Here is a 12,512-nt window from a genome sequence, read left to right on the forward strand (position 1 = left end):
AGGTCCAGAATAAATTGATTGTTTTCTCTCGGTTAGGTTATACTGAAATGTTTCAAAAATAGTTTGTAATGCTCTTTAGTGGCATATTCTGGATCAGTTTTGAATTTTAAGACCACATCAATTTGTTCTTTTAACCTCTTAGACGCCACATCTAGGACTCGTCTTTCTTCATCCAATAAAATCTATGAATCTCAGGGTGCTATTGGTAGCCTCTGTTTCCCATCTGTGTATCAACTCGGGGTTTTGTAACCTTTTTGCTGGTGTAAGTGTTATCCTCAGTCCTCTTGGCACTATATTGTTCTTTAAATAATTCTCAAAAGATTGTACTTCCCACCACGAGATTGCCCGTTCTTTGTAACACCTTGTCAACCCTCCAAAAGCAGATTTTAACGAGGGTGTATGATTTTTTTTGTATAAATTTCTTCTCAGAGAACACCTCCCTTGTTTTATTCAGCCATGCCTCCGTGTTAGATGTACTTGTAATGAAGTTTGCCATGTCCTCAAAAAATCGTTAATACATTTTTGATGGTATGGTTTTAGAAGCCCACCACCCGGGCTTAGAGTTGTCAGTTCTCCGTATAATTATAAAGAGAAAAAAATATATACATCCAGAGTTTTTAATATAAAATATAACTTTTACTGTATTTCTTTTTTAAAATTCAAACTACAAACATACACTACCGTTCAAAAGTTTGGGGTCACCCAGACAATTTTGTGTTTTCCATGAAAACTCACACTTATATTTATCAAATGAGTTGCAAAATGACTAGAAAATATAGTCAAGACATTGACAAGGTTAGAAATAATGACTTTTATTTGAAATAATAATTTTCTCCTTCAAACTTTGCTTTAGTCAAAGAATACTCCATTTGCAGCAATTACAGCATTGCAGACCTTTGGCATTCTAGCTATTAATTTGCTGAGGTAATCGGGAGAAATTTCACCCCATGCTTCCAGAAGCCCCTCCCACAAGTTGGATTGGCTTGATGGGCACTTCTTGCGTACCATACGGTCAAGCTGCTCCCACAACAGCTCTATGGGGTTGAGATCTGGTGACTGCGCTGGCCACTCCATTACAGATAGAATACCAGCTGCCGGCTTCTTCCCTAAATAGTTATTGCATAGTTTGGAGGTGTGCTTTGGGTCATTGTCCTGTTGTAGGATGAAATTGGCTCCAATCAAGCGCTGTCCACAGGGTATGGCATGGAGTTGCAAAATGGAGTGATAGCCTTCCTTATTCAAAATCCCTTTTACCTTATACAAATCTCCCACTTTACCAGCACCAAAGCAACCCCAGACCATCACATTACCTCCACCATGCTTGACAGATGGCGTCAGGCACTCTTCCAGTATCTTATCAGTTGTTCTGCGCCTCACAAATGTTCTTCTGTGTGATCCAAACACCTCAAACTTCGATTCGTCTGTCCATAACACTTTTTTCCAATCTTCCTCTGTCCAATGTCTGTGTGCTTTTGCCCATATTAATCTTTTCCTTTTATTAGCCAGTCTCAGATATGGCTTTTTCTTTGCCACTCTGCCCTAAAGGCCAGCATCCCGGAGTCGCCTCTTCACTGTAGACGTTGACACTGGCGTTTTGCGGGTACTATTTAATGAAGCTGCCAGTTGAGGAACTGTGAGGCGTCTATTTCTCAAACTAGAGACTCTAATGTACTTGTCTTGTTGCTCAGTTGTGCAGCGGGGCCTCCCACTTCTCTTTCTACTCTGGTTAGAGCCTGTTTGTGCTGTCCTCTGAAGGGAGTAGTACACACCGTTGTAGGAAATCTTCAGTTTCTTGGCAATTTCTCGCATGGAATAGCCTTCATTTCTAAGAACAAGAATAGACTGTCGAGTTTCACATGAAAGCTCTCTTTTTCTAGCTATTTGGAGAGTTTAATCGAACCCACAAATGTAATGCTCCAGATTCTCAAGTAGCTCAAAGGAAGGTCAGTTTTATAGCTCCTCTAAACAGCAAAACTGTTTACAGCGGTGCTAACATAATTGCACAAGGGTTTTCAAGTGTTTTCTAAACATCCATTAGCCTTCTAACACAGTTATCAAACACAATGTACCATTAGAACACTGGAGTGATGGTTGCTGGAAATGGGCCTCTAAACACCTATGTAGATATTGCATTAAAAACCAGACGTTTGCAGCTAGAATAGTCATTTAGCACATTAACAATGTATAGAGTGTTTTCCTGATTAATTTAATGTTATCTTCATTGAAAAAAAAATGTGCTTTTCTTTCAAAAATAAGGAAATTTCTAAATGACCCTAAACTTTTGAACGGTAGTGTATATAAAATTGGTTGTATTCATACAATATCATCAGTCATATAACTGGGGTAGCCTATGAATGTAACATTTCTTTCTGAGATATTTTCATAAAGATAGACAGCGTAGTATTCACACAATTTGCAGGTAATGCAGATGTAGTAATTGTATTCAAAGAGAGGGGTTCACATATATAACCCTAATGTAGTTGGCTATTTTAATCGTAGAATATGAGGGTCGCTGCCCTCCCTACCCGTTCAGATGCAGGATATTCTAGGATTTGAGGGGATTAGGGAACCTCTCTCCGTCATAAATTACTCCCGACGTGATTCCAGCTTTACCCGAGTTTCTTCGTTGCTAGCAAAGATTACTGGTAGCTGTCGTTTTAGTTAGGGGGTGGGAACTGCCCGAAGTGGCAAGAGATCAGTTACCCACGTTGTCCATGTTTCAAAAGCCGGCGCCTGTTTCCAGCGTCTGACGTCAGAGACAGGGAGAATTCCCTGTCCTTTTATATCCAGCTACTCCGCCCATCCTTCCTGTTGAAACACACCCATGACGTTTATGGATGTGTGTAGCTAGGAAGGCAATGATTCGCTAACCTCCCGGTGTGAGATGCACCGACATGACCAACCTGGTATGTCAGTGCTGCACGCACCCACCTTACCTGAAGCATCGCCTTCATCCATCATCGCGAAATGCGCTGATATCCCTCCTCTAAGAATCAAAGATACAGGGAAGATGAATCCACAACAAATGGCATTCTCTCAAGCGCCTATGTTGTGAATACATGTTCCCTAGGTGACGGACGTAAACGCCCCTAATTAATAACGCGACTGCCAATCATCGGTCGTGGCGTACATTATTCCACGCTGAATCGTCCAACACAGCAGTGCCCGTGACTACTAGCCTTCCGATGTTGTCCCCAGCGGGTAAGTACAGAGTAAGGACGAGTGTCCCGACCTGTTTGGTGAGGTGTCAGAGTACATATAGAGACGATGAACTGCAAAGGGGAGACATTTCCTCAACCTGTTGCATGAAAAATTTTTGGGCCAGTTTGTGGAAGACCCGACTAGAGGTGAAGCTGTTGAATCTGGTCATTTCTAATAATGCAGAGCTTGTTGGGGACGTCAATGTTCGAGAAAACCTTGGTAACAGTGATCACAATATAGTTACATTTTACCTATACTGTAAAAAACAAACACAGGAGGGCAAAAACACTTAATTTTAAGAAGGCCAATTTCCCCAGGATGAGGGCTGCAATTCAAGATATAGACTGGGAAGAACTAATGTTAAATAATGGGACAAATAATAAATGGGAGAGTTTCACATCTACTTTGGGTAATTATAGTGCAAAATTTATTCCTATAGGTAACAAGTATAAACAACTAAAATTAAACCCCACATGGCTTACACCTTCTGTGAAAGGGGCAATACATGACAAAAAAAGGGCATTTAAAAAATACAAATCTGCGGGTACAGCTGTAGCCTAAAAAATATTAAAAAGAGCTTAATAAAATCTGTAAAAATGTAATAAAATCAGCAAAAATACAAAATGAAAGGCGAGTGGCCAAGGATAGTAAAACAAATCCCCAAAAATTCTTCAAGTATATAAATGCAAAAAAAGCCAAGGTCTGAGCATGTAGGACCCCTAGATAGTGGTAATGGGGAGTTGGTCACAGGGGATCAAGAGAAGGCAGAGTTACTAAATGGGTTCTTTTGCTCTGTATATACAACAGAAGAAAGAGCAGCTGATGTAGCCGGTGCCAGTGCTGTTAATATATCAGTTGATATACTGAATTGGATGAATGTAGATAAGGTCCAAGCTAAATTAAATAAAATAAATGTACATAAGGCCCCGGGACCAAATGGTTACACACTAGAGTTCTTAAGGAGCTTAGTTCAGTTATTTCTGTCCCCCTCTTCATAATATTCAGAGATTCTCTAGTGACTGGTATAGTGCCAAGGGACTGGTGCAGGGCAAATGTGGTGCCTATTTTCAAAAAGAGCTCTAGGTCTTCCCTGGGTAATTATAGACCAGTAAGCTTAACATCCATTGTGGGGGAAATGTTTGAGGGGCTATTGAGGGACTATATACAGGATTATGTGACAATAAATAGTATTATAAGTGACAGCCAGCACGGTTTTACTAAAGACAGAAGTTGTCAAACCAACCTGATTTGTTTTTATGAAGAGGTGAGCAGAAGTCTAGACAGAGGGGCCGCTGTGGATATAGTGTTTTTGGACTTTGCAAAGGCATTTGACACTATCCCCCATAGACGCCTAATGGGTCAATTAAGGACTATATGTTTAGAAAGTAGAGTTTGTAATTGGATTGAGAATTGGCTCAAGGACCGTATCCAGAGAGTTGTGGTAACTGATTCCTACTCTGAATGGTCCCCGGTTATAAGTGGTGTACCCCAGGGTTCAGGGGTGGGACCACTATTATTCAACTTATTTATTAATAATATTTTTGCAGATGACACCAAGATATGTAATATAGTTCAGTCTATGGAAGATGTTCGTGAATTGCAAGCGGATTTAAACAAACTGAGTGTTTGGGCGTCCAGTTGGCAAATGAAGTTTAATGTAGATAAATGTCAAGTTATGCATCTGGGTACCAACAATCTGCATGCATCATATGTCCTAGGGGGAGCTACACTGGGGGAGTCACTTGTTGAGAAGGATCTGGGTATACTTGTAAATCATAAACTAAATAACAGCATGCAGTGTCAATCAGCTGCTTCAAAGGCCAGCAGGATATTGTCGTGTATTAAAAGAAGCATGGGCTCGCGGGACAGGTATGTAATATTACATCTTTACAAAGCATTAGTAAGGCCTCATGCACACGACCATAGCCATGTGCACGGCCGTGATTTTCGGGTCGGCCAGCCACGGAGTGACAGCTGCGAGCCGCACGCAAATCGCGCGCCGTGAACATGGCCGCGGCCATTATTTTCAATGAGCCCAGACCGCAGAACATGGCCGTAATAAGACATGCCCGTTCTTTCTGTGGTGCGGGCTCCTGGGACATGCACGGACTGTGAAAACCACGGTCGTGTGCATGGCCCCATAGGAATGAATAGGGCCACAATTCTCCCGTGGATTTTTGGGGGAATTGTGGCCGCAAAAGCACGTTCGTGTGCACGAGGCCTAAGGCCTCATCTAGAATATGCAGTTCAGTTCTGGGCTCCAGTTCATAGAAAGGAGGAAAAAATACAAAGAAGAGCAACGAAGCTAATAAGGGGCGCGGAGAATCTAAGTTATGAGGAAAGATTAAAATAATTAAACCTATTTAGCCTTGAAAAAAGACGACTAAGGGGGGACATGATTAACTTATATAAACATATGAATGGCACATACATAAAATATGGTGAAATCCTGTTCCATGTAAAACCCCCTCAAAAAACAAGGGGTCACTCCCTCCGTCTGGAGAAAAAAAGGTTCAACCTGCGGAGGCGACAATTCTTCTTTACTGTGAGAACTGTGAATCTATGGAATAGTCACCGCAGGAGCCGTCACAGCAGGGACAGGAGATGCTGCAAAAAAGGGTTAGATAATTTCCTAGAACAAAAAAAATATAAGCTCCTATGTGTAGAAATTTTTACCTCCCTTGGTTGAACTTGATGGACATGTGACTTTTTTCAGCCGTACGAACTATGTAACTGTGTAATGAAGGATGGGAAAAAATTATAGTGATGGAGAAAAATAAGGGCCATATGGACATTTATGGAAATCCCCTTCCTCCCTTCCAGGTTTTAGGACTTTTGCTTGTTTCCTAAAAGGAATTATTATGATACTGTAATTGTCGTATTTAGGACATTTAATGGCAAAGTTAGACATAATATAGAATTATGTCTATCAAACAAGTTACGATTTTTGAATGCAAGGAAGGAGCATTTTTTATTTTATTTCAGATGAAACATGTATAATCCAATTCTTTGTTTAATCCGTTTGGCGCTATTGATCTAATTCTAAAAATCCATCTGGATTCTTTCTGTAGTAATATCCTGTCAATGTCACCTCCCCTGATTGACGGTTGTAATGTTTCTTTAGCGGTGAATTTTAGGCACTTCGGATCTCCCCCATGTTCCTCATTGTATAAAACTGGAAACAGGAGAAAGTAAACCTGTAACTATATGGACAAATCTTCTAATATTTCGAAAACATTATTAGAGGATAATGGAGACAGTAGTGACCATAACAGTTAAACCCAGTGGTAGTAGTCATCATTGTCTGGGCAAGGTCTAAGGAGGCAGACAGTGGATAGTGGAGTGGTTATTTCCTAACATTTATGGGTGGGATCCCCTTTTAACCCCTTAAGGACGCAGCCACTTTTGGACCAAATGACAGAGCCTCATTTTTTAAATCTGACATGTGTTACTATATGTGGTAATAACTTCGGAATACTTTTACCTGTCCAAGCGATTCTGAGTTTGTTTTCTCATGACATATTGTACTTTATGTTAGTGAAAAAATGTGGTCGATAAATTCAATCGTTTTTTGTGAAAAACACAAAAATTTAGAGAAAATTTGCAAACATTAGCATTTTTCTTTATTCAAATGTATCTGTTTGTAAGACAGATAGTAATACCACACAAAATAGTGACTAGTTAACATTTCCCACATGTCTACTTTATGTTTGCATCATTTTTTTAACATCCTTTTATTTTTCTAGGACTTTACAAGGCTTATAAGTTTAGCAGCAATTCCTCACATTTTCAAGAAAATTTCAAAAGCCTATTTTTTTAGGAAACAGTTCAGATCTGAAGTGGCTTTGAGGGCCTTATATATTAGGAACCCCCACAAATCACCCAAAACTGCACCCCTTAAAGTATTCAAAACAGCATTTAAAAAGTTTCTTAACCCTTTATGCGTTTCACAGGAATTAACGCAGTGGAAGGGAAATTTGCAAATTTAATTTTTTTTGCAGAAATTCAATTTTAACCAATTTTTCGTGTAATACTGAAGGTCTGTACCAGAGAAACACAACTGAATATTTATTGCCCTGATTCTGCAGTTTTTAGAAATATCCCACATGTGGCCCTAGTGTGGTAATGGACTGAAACAAAAGCCCCAGAAGCAAAGGAGCACCTAGTGGATTTTTGGGCCTTCCTTTTCTTAAATTATATTTCAGGCACCATGTCAGGTTATAAGAGGTCTTGTGGTGCCAAAACAAAGGAAACACCCCAAAAGTGACTCCATTTGGGAAACTACACCCCCTAGAGGAATTCATCTAGGGGTGTAGTGAGAATTTTGGCCCCACAGGTATTTCATAGATTTCATTAGAATTGGGCAGTGAAAATGAAAAATTACATTATTTTCCAATAAGATGTAGCTTTATCTCAGAATTGTTAGTTTTTTCAACAAATAAATGTGGAAAATCACCCCAACATTTGTAAAGCAACTTCTCCAGAGTACGGAAATACTCCATATGTGGTAATAAACGACTATATGAATACCCATCAGGGCTCAGAAGGGAAGGAGTGCCATTTGGCTTTTGGAGAGCAGATTTTGCTGGATTGATTTTTCTGCACCATGTCGCTTTTGCAAAGCCCCTTAGGTACCAGTACAGTGGTAACCCCCAAAAGTTACTCCATTTGGCAAACTACACCCACTGAGGAATTCATCTAGGGGGGTGGTGAGCATTTTGACCCCACAGGTGTCTCATAGATTTTATTAGAATTGGGCAGTGAAAATAAAAAATTACATTATTTTCCAAACAGACGTACCAGTAGTTCAAAATTTTTCATTTTTTCAACAAATAAAGGAGAAAAAGCACCGTAACATTTGTAAAGCAACGTCTCCCGAGTAGGGAAATAGCCCATATGGGGTAATAAACTGCTGTTTGGATACACAGCAGGATACATGGGAAGGATCGCCATTTGGCAATAGGAGCACAGATTTTGCTGGATTGGTTTCTCGGCCCCATGTTGCATTTACAAAGCCCCTGAGGTACCAGTACAGTAAGAACCCCTGAAATGTGACTCCATTTGATAAACTACACCCCTTGAGGAATTAATCTAGGGGTGTAGTGAGCATTTTGACCGCACAGGTTTTTGCTGAATTTCTTGGAATTGGGATGTGAAAATAAAAAAAGTTACCATTTGTTTTGCAAAAAGATGTAGTTCTTGCCCAAAATTTTGCATTTTCACAAAGATAGGAGAAAAGCACCTCGACGTTCGTAAAGCATTCTCTCCAGAGTAAGGCGTGACCACACGTGGTCATAAACTGCTATTTGGACACACAGCAAGGCTCTAAAGGGAAGGAGCGCCATTTAGTATTTGGAGTGGAGATTTTACAAGATTTGTTTTTTGACACCATGTTGCATTTAGCTTTAGTACCAGTACAGGGGTACCCCCCGAAAAATTACCCCATTTTGGAAACTAGATCCCTCAAAGAATTCATCTAGAGGTAATGTCAGCATTTTGACCCCACAAGTGTTTTGCAAAAATGAGTACACAATAGATGTTGCAGATTGAAAATTTCAGTTTTCCACAGATATGCCATTTCAGTGCCCAATGTGTTGTGCCGAGCTTGTACCACCGTAGACACACACCCCATAAATTGTTAAGCGGGTTCTCCAGAATACAGTAATACCCCATATGTGGTCATAAATTGCCGTTTGGGCACATTGCCAGGCTCAGTTGGACCACCATTTGGCTTTTAAAGCGCAGATTTTGCTTGGTGTTTTACTGGTATTTCAGCTTATAATGTGGGGGCATATGTAAGCTGGGCGGAGTACATCAGGGTATATGTAAACTGGGCGGAGTACATCAGGGTATATGTAAGCTGGGCAGAGTACATCAGGGGTACATATGTATGCTGTGAGGGGTACATCAGGGTACATGTAAGCTGTGCGGAGTACATCAGGGTATATGTAAACTGGGCGGAGTACATCAGGGTATATGTAAGCTGTGCGGAGTACATCAGGGTATATGTAAGCTGTGCGGAGTACATCAGGGTATATGTAAGCTGGAGCAGAGTACATCAGGATATATGTAATCTTGGCGGAGTACTTCAGGTTATATGTATGCTGTGAGGGGTACATCAGGGTATATGTAAGCTGTGAGGAGTACATCAGGGTATATGTAAACTGTGAGGAGTACATCAGGGTATATGTAAGCTGGGCGGAGTACATCAGGGTATATGTAATCTGTGAGGAGTACATCAGGGTATATGTAAGCTTGGCGGAGTACATCAGGGTATATGTAAGCTGGGCAGAGTACATCAGGATATATGTAAGCTGTGCGGAGTACATCAGGGTATATGTAAGCTGGGCAGAGTACATCAGGGTATATGTAATCTTGGCGGAGTACATCAGGATATATGTAATCTTGGCGGAGTACATCAGGATATATGTATGCTGTGAGGGGTACATCAGGGTACATGTAAGCTGTGCGGAGTACATCAGGGTATATGTAAACTGGGCGGAGTACATCAGGGTATATGTAAGCTGGGCGGAGTACATCAGGGTATATGTAAGCTGTGTGGAGTAGATCAGGGTATATGTAAGCTGTGCGGAGTACATCAGGGTATATGTAAGCTGTGCGGAGTACATCAGGGTATATGTAAGCTGTGAGGAGTACATCAGGGTATATGTAAGCTGTGAGGAGTACATCAGGGTATATGTAAACTGTGCGGAGTACATCAGGGTATATGTAAGCTGTGAGGAGTACATCAGGGTATATGTAAACTGTGCGGAGTACATCAGGGTATATGTAAGCTGTGCGGAGTACATCAGGGTATATGTAAGCTGTGAGGAGTACATCAGGGTATATGTAAGCTGTGAGGAGTACATCAGGGTATATGTAAACTGTGCGGAGTACATCAGGGTATATGTAAGCTGTGATGAGTACATCAGGGTATATGTAATATGTGAGGAGTACATCAGGGTATATGTAATATGTGAGGAGTACATCAGGGTATATGTAAGCTGGTCGGAGCACATCAGGGTATATGTAAGCTGTGCGGAGTAGATCAGGGTATATGTAAGCTGTGCAGAGTACATTAGGGTATATGTAATCTGTGAGGAGTACATCAGGGTATATGTAAGCTGTGCGGAGTATATCAGGATATATGTAAGCTGGGCGGAGTACATCAGGGTATATGTAAGCTGTGAGGAGTAAATCAGGGTATATGTAAGCTGTGCGGAGTATATCAGGATATATGTAAGCTGGGCGGAGTACATCAGGGTATATGTAAGCTGTGAGGAGTAAATCAGGGTATATGTAAGCTGTGCGGAGTATATCAGGATATATGTAAGCTGGGCGGAGTACATCAGGGTATATGTAAGCTGTGCGGAGTATATCAGGATATATGTAAACTGGGTAGAGTACATCAGGGTATATGTAAGCTGGGCGGAGTACATCAGGGTATATGTAAGCTGGGAGGAGTACATCAGGGTATATGTAAGCTGGGCGGAGTACACCAGGGCATAATAGGATGATGTAATAATAGGGTGAATATCCATGGATTGGTGTGTTACGCTTTGAACCAATCCTTTATGCACAGGCTGGGATTATTGGGTATTATACAGAATATCTGCGCTCCAGTATCGCCTAATATTTGACTTCTTCACTAGCCCTATAAGCCGCACAAGGCCCTAAAGTTTCCTCATCTCCGCTGCATCTACGGGGTCACCTGTGGGGTCCAGTAAATGATGATGTGGGGTATTTAGTGAAATTCTACTGGACCTAAAAAATTACTCTGTGAAGTCATTTTGCATCATTGTGTTGAGAGTCATAACGTGTTATTTTATCCGTTGACGGAGCTGTGTGAGGGCGCGTTTTTTGTGGAACAAGCTTTCATTTTTATTGGTTCCATTTTGGGGTACATGCGATTTTTTTTCTATCACTATTTATTGCATTTTTTGGGAGATGAGAAAACAAAAAAACAGCAATCTAGCACGTTTTTATTTTTTACATTGTTCACCGTGCAGTATAAACAACATGTTAACTTTATTCTGCGGGGCGATACGATTACAGCGACACCAAATTTATATCGTTTTTTTACTTTTCAGTACATTCCCACAATAAAAATACTCTTTTTAAAAAATATCATGTTTTAGTGTCGCCATTTTCTGACAGCCATAACTTTTTTATTTTTTAGTTGATATCGCTGCGGGACGGCTTGTTTTATGCGTGACGAACTGTCGTTTCTATTGGTAACATTTTGCGTTACTTGCAACTTTTTGATCACTTTTTATTAAAAAAACTTTGAGACAAGATGACCAAAAAATAAAATGCTGTCATTGTTTTTTATAATTTTTTTTTACTGTGTTCACCGTGCGGTAAAAACAATGTGATATTGTTATAGATCAGGCCGTTCCGAACGCGGCGATGCCTATTATGTATGGTTTTTTTTTCATGTTTTCAATTTTTTTTCTAATAATAAAGGAGTTGATCAGGGAAACAGGGCGATTGTTGTTTTTATGAGTTAAAATGTTTATTTATTTATTTCTCTTTAAAAAATTTTTTTACCTATTTCACTTTTTTTTTTACACTGACCTAGGGACTTGAAGATCTGGTCTTCTGATCCCCGGTACAATACGCTGCACTACTTATATAGTGCACTGTATTGTAACTCTCATTCGTCATCTGACAGTTAGCGTATTAGGTCCCGCCTCGGGCAGGATCTAGTAGGCTTCCATACCTGGGCAACCAGGAAGCCTAGCAACAGCTTCCTGGTTGCCATAGCAAACATCGCCACCCGCGATCCATTGCGGGTGGGTCATAGAGGGAGCCCCCTCCCTCTGTCAACCACTTCAATGTGGCGGACGCCATTGACAGCCGCATTGAAGGTGTTAAACGGCGGCGATCTGCGTTAACAGCCATCGCCGTTGCAGCAGGATGTCAGCTGTATATTACAGCTGACAGCCGCTGAAGATGAAGCGCGCACAGCTCCTGTGTCCGCTTCATCTACAAGGCGTGACTGTACGCCCTATTGCGGGAATGCACTTTGAATCTGGATGTAAAGTCACGCCCAAAAGCGGGAAGGGGTTAATAGTGTTTGGATTGGATATTGGATATTCCCTACCTCCCTTGTATATACATGTATTTTAGGACATACAACACATTGACCTCACCTTTATTTTTATTTTGTCAGGTCCGACATGGAAGATTAGGGCTGGATCTTGTGTATTTGTGGTTTGGGGTGTGTGGTCAGATGAAACCGTCTCACATCACTGTCCACGATGGTCCTCTTTATACTCCAGAGTCCTGGTTCTTCTCCCTCTTGGAGA

The sequence above is a fragment of the Rhinoderma darwinii genome, chromosome 10 (assembly GCF_050947455.1).
Source record: "Rhinoderma darwinii isolate aRhiDar2 chromosome 10, aRhiDar2.hap1, whole genome shotgun sequence".
NCBI lineage: Eukaryota > Metazoa > Chordata > Amphibia > Anura > Rhinodermatidae > Rhinoderma > Rhinoderma darwinii.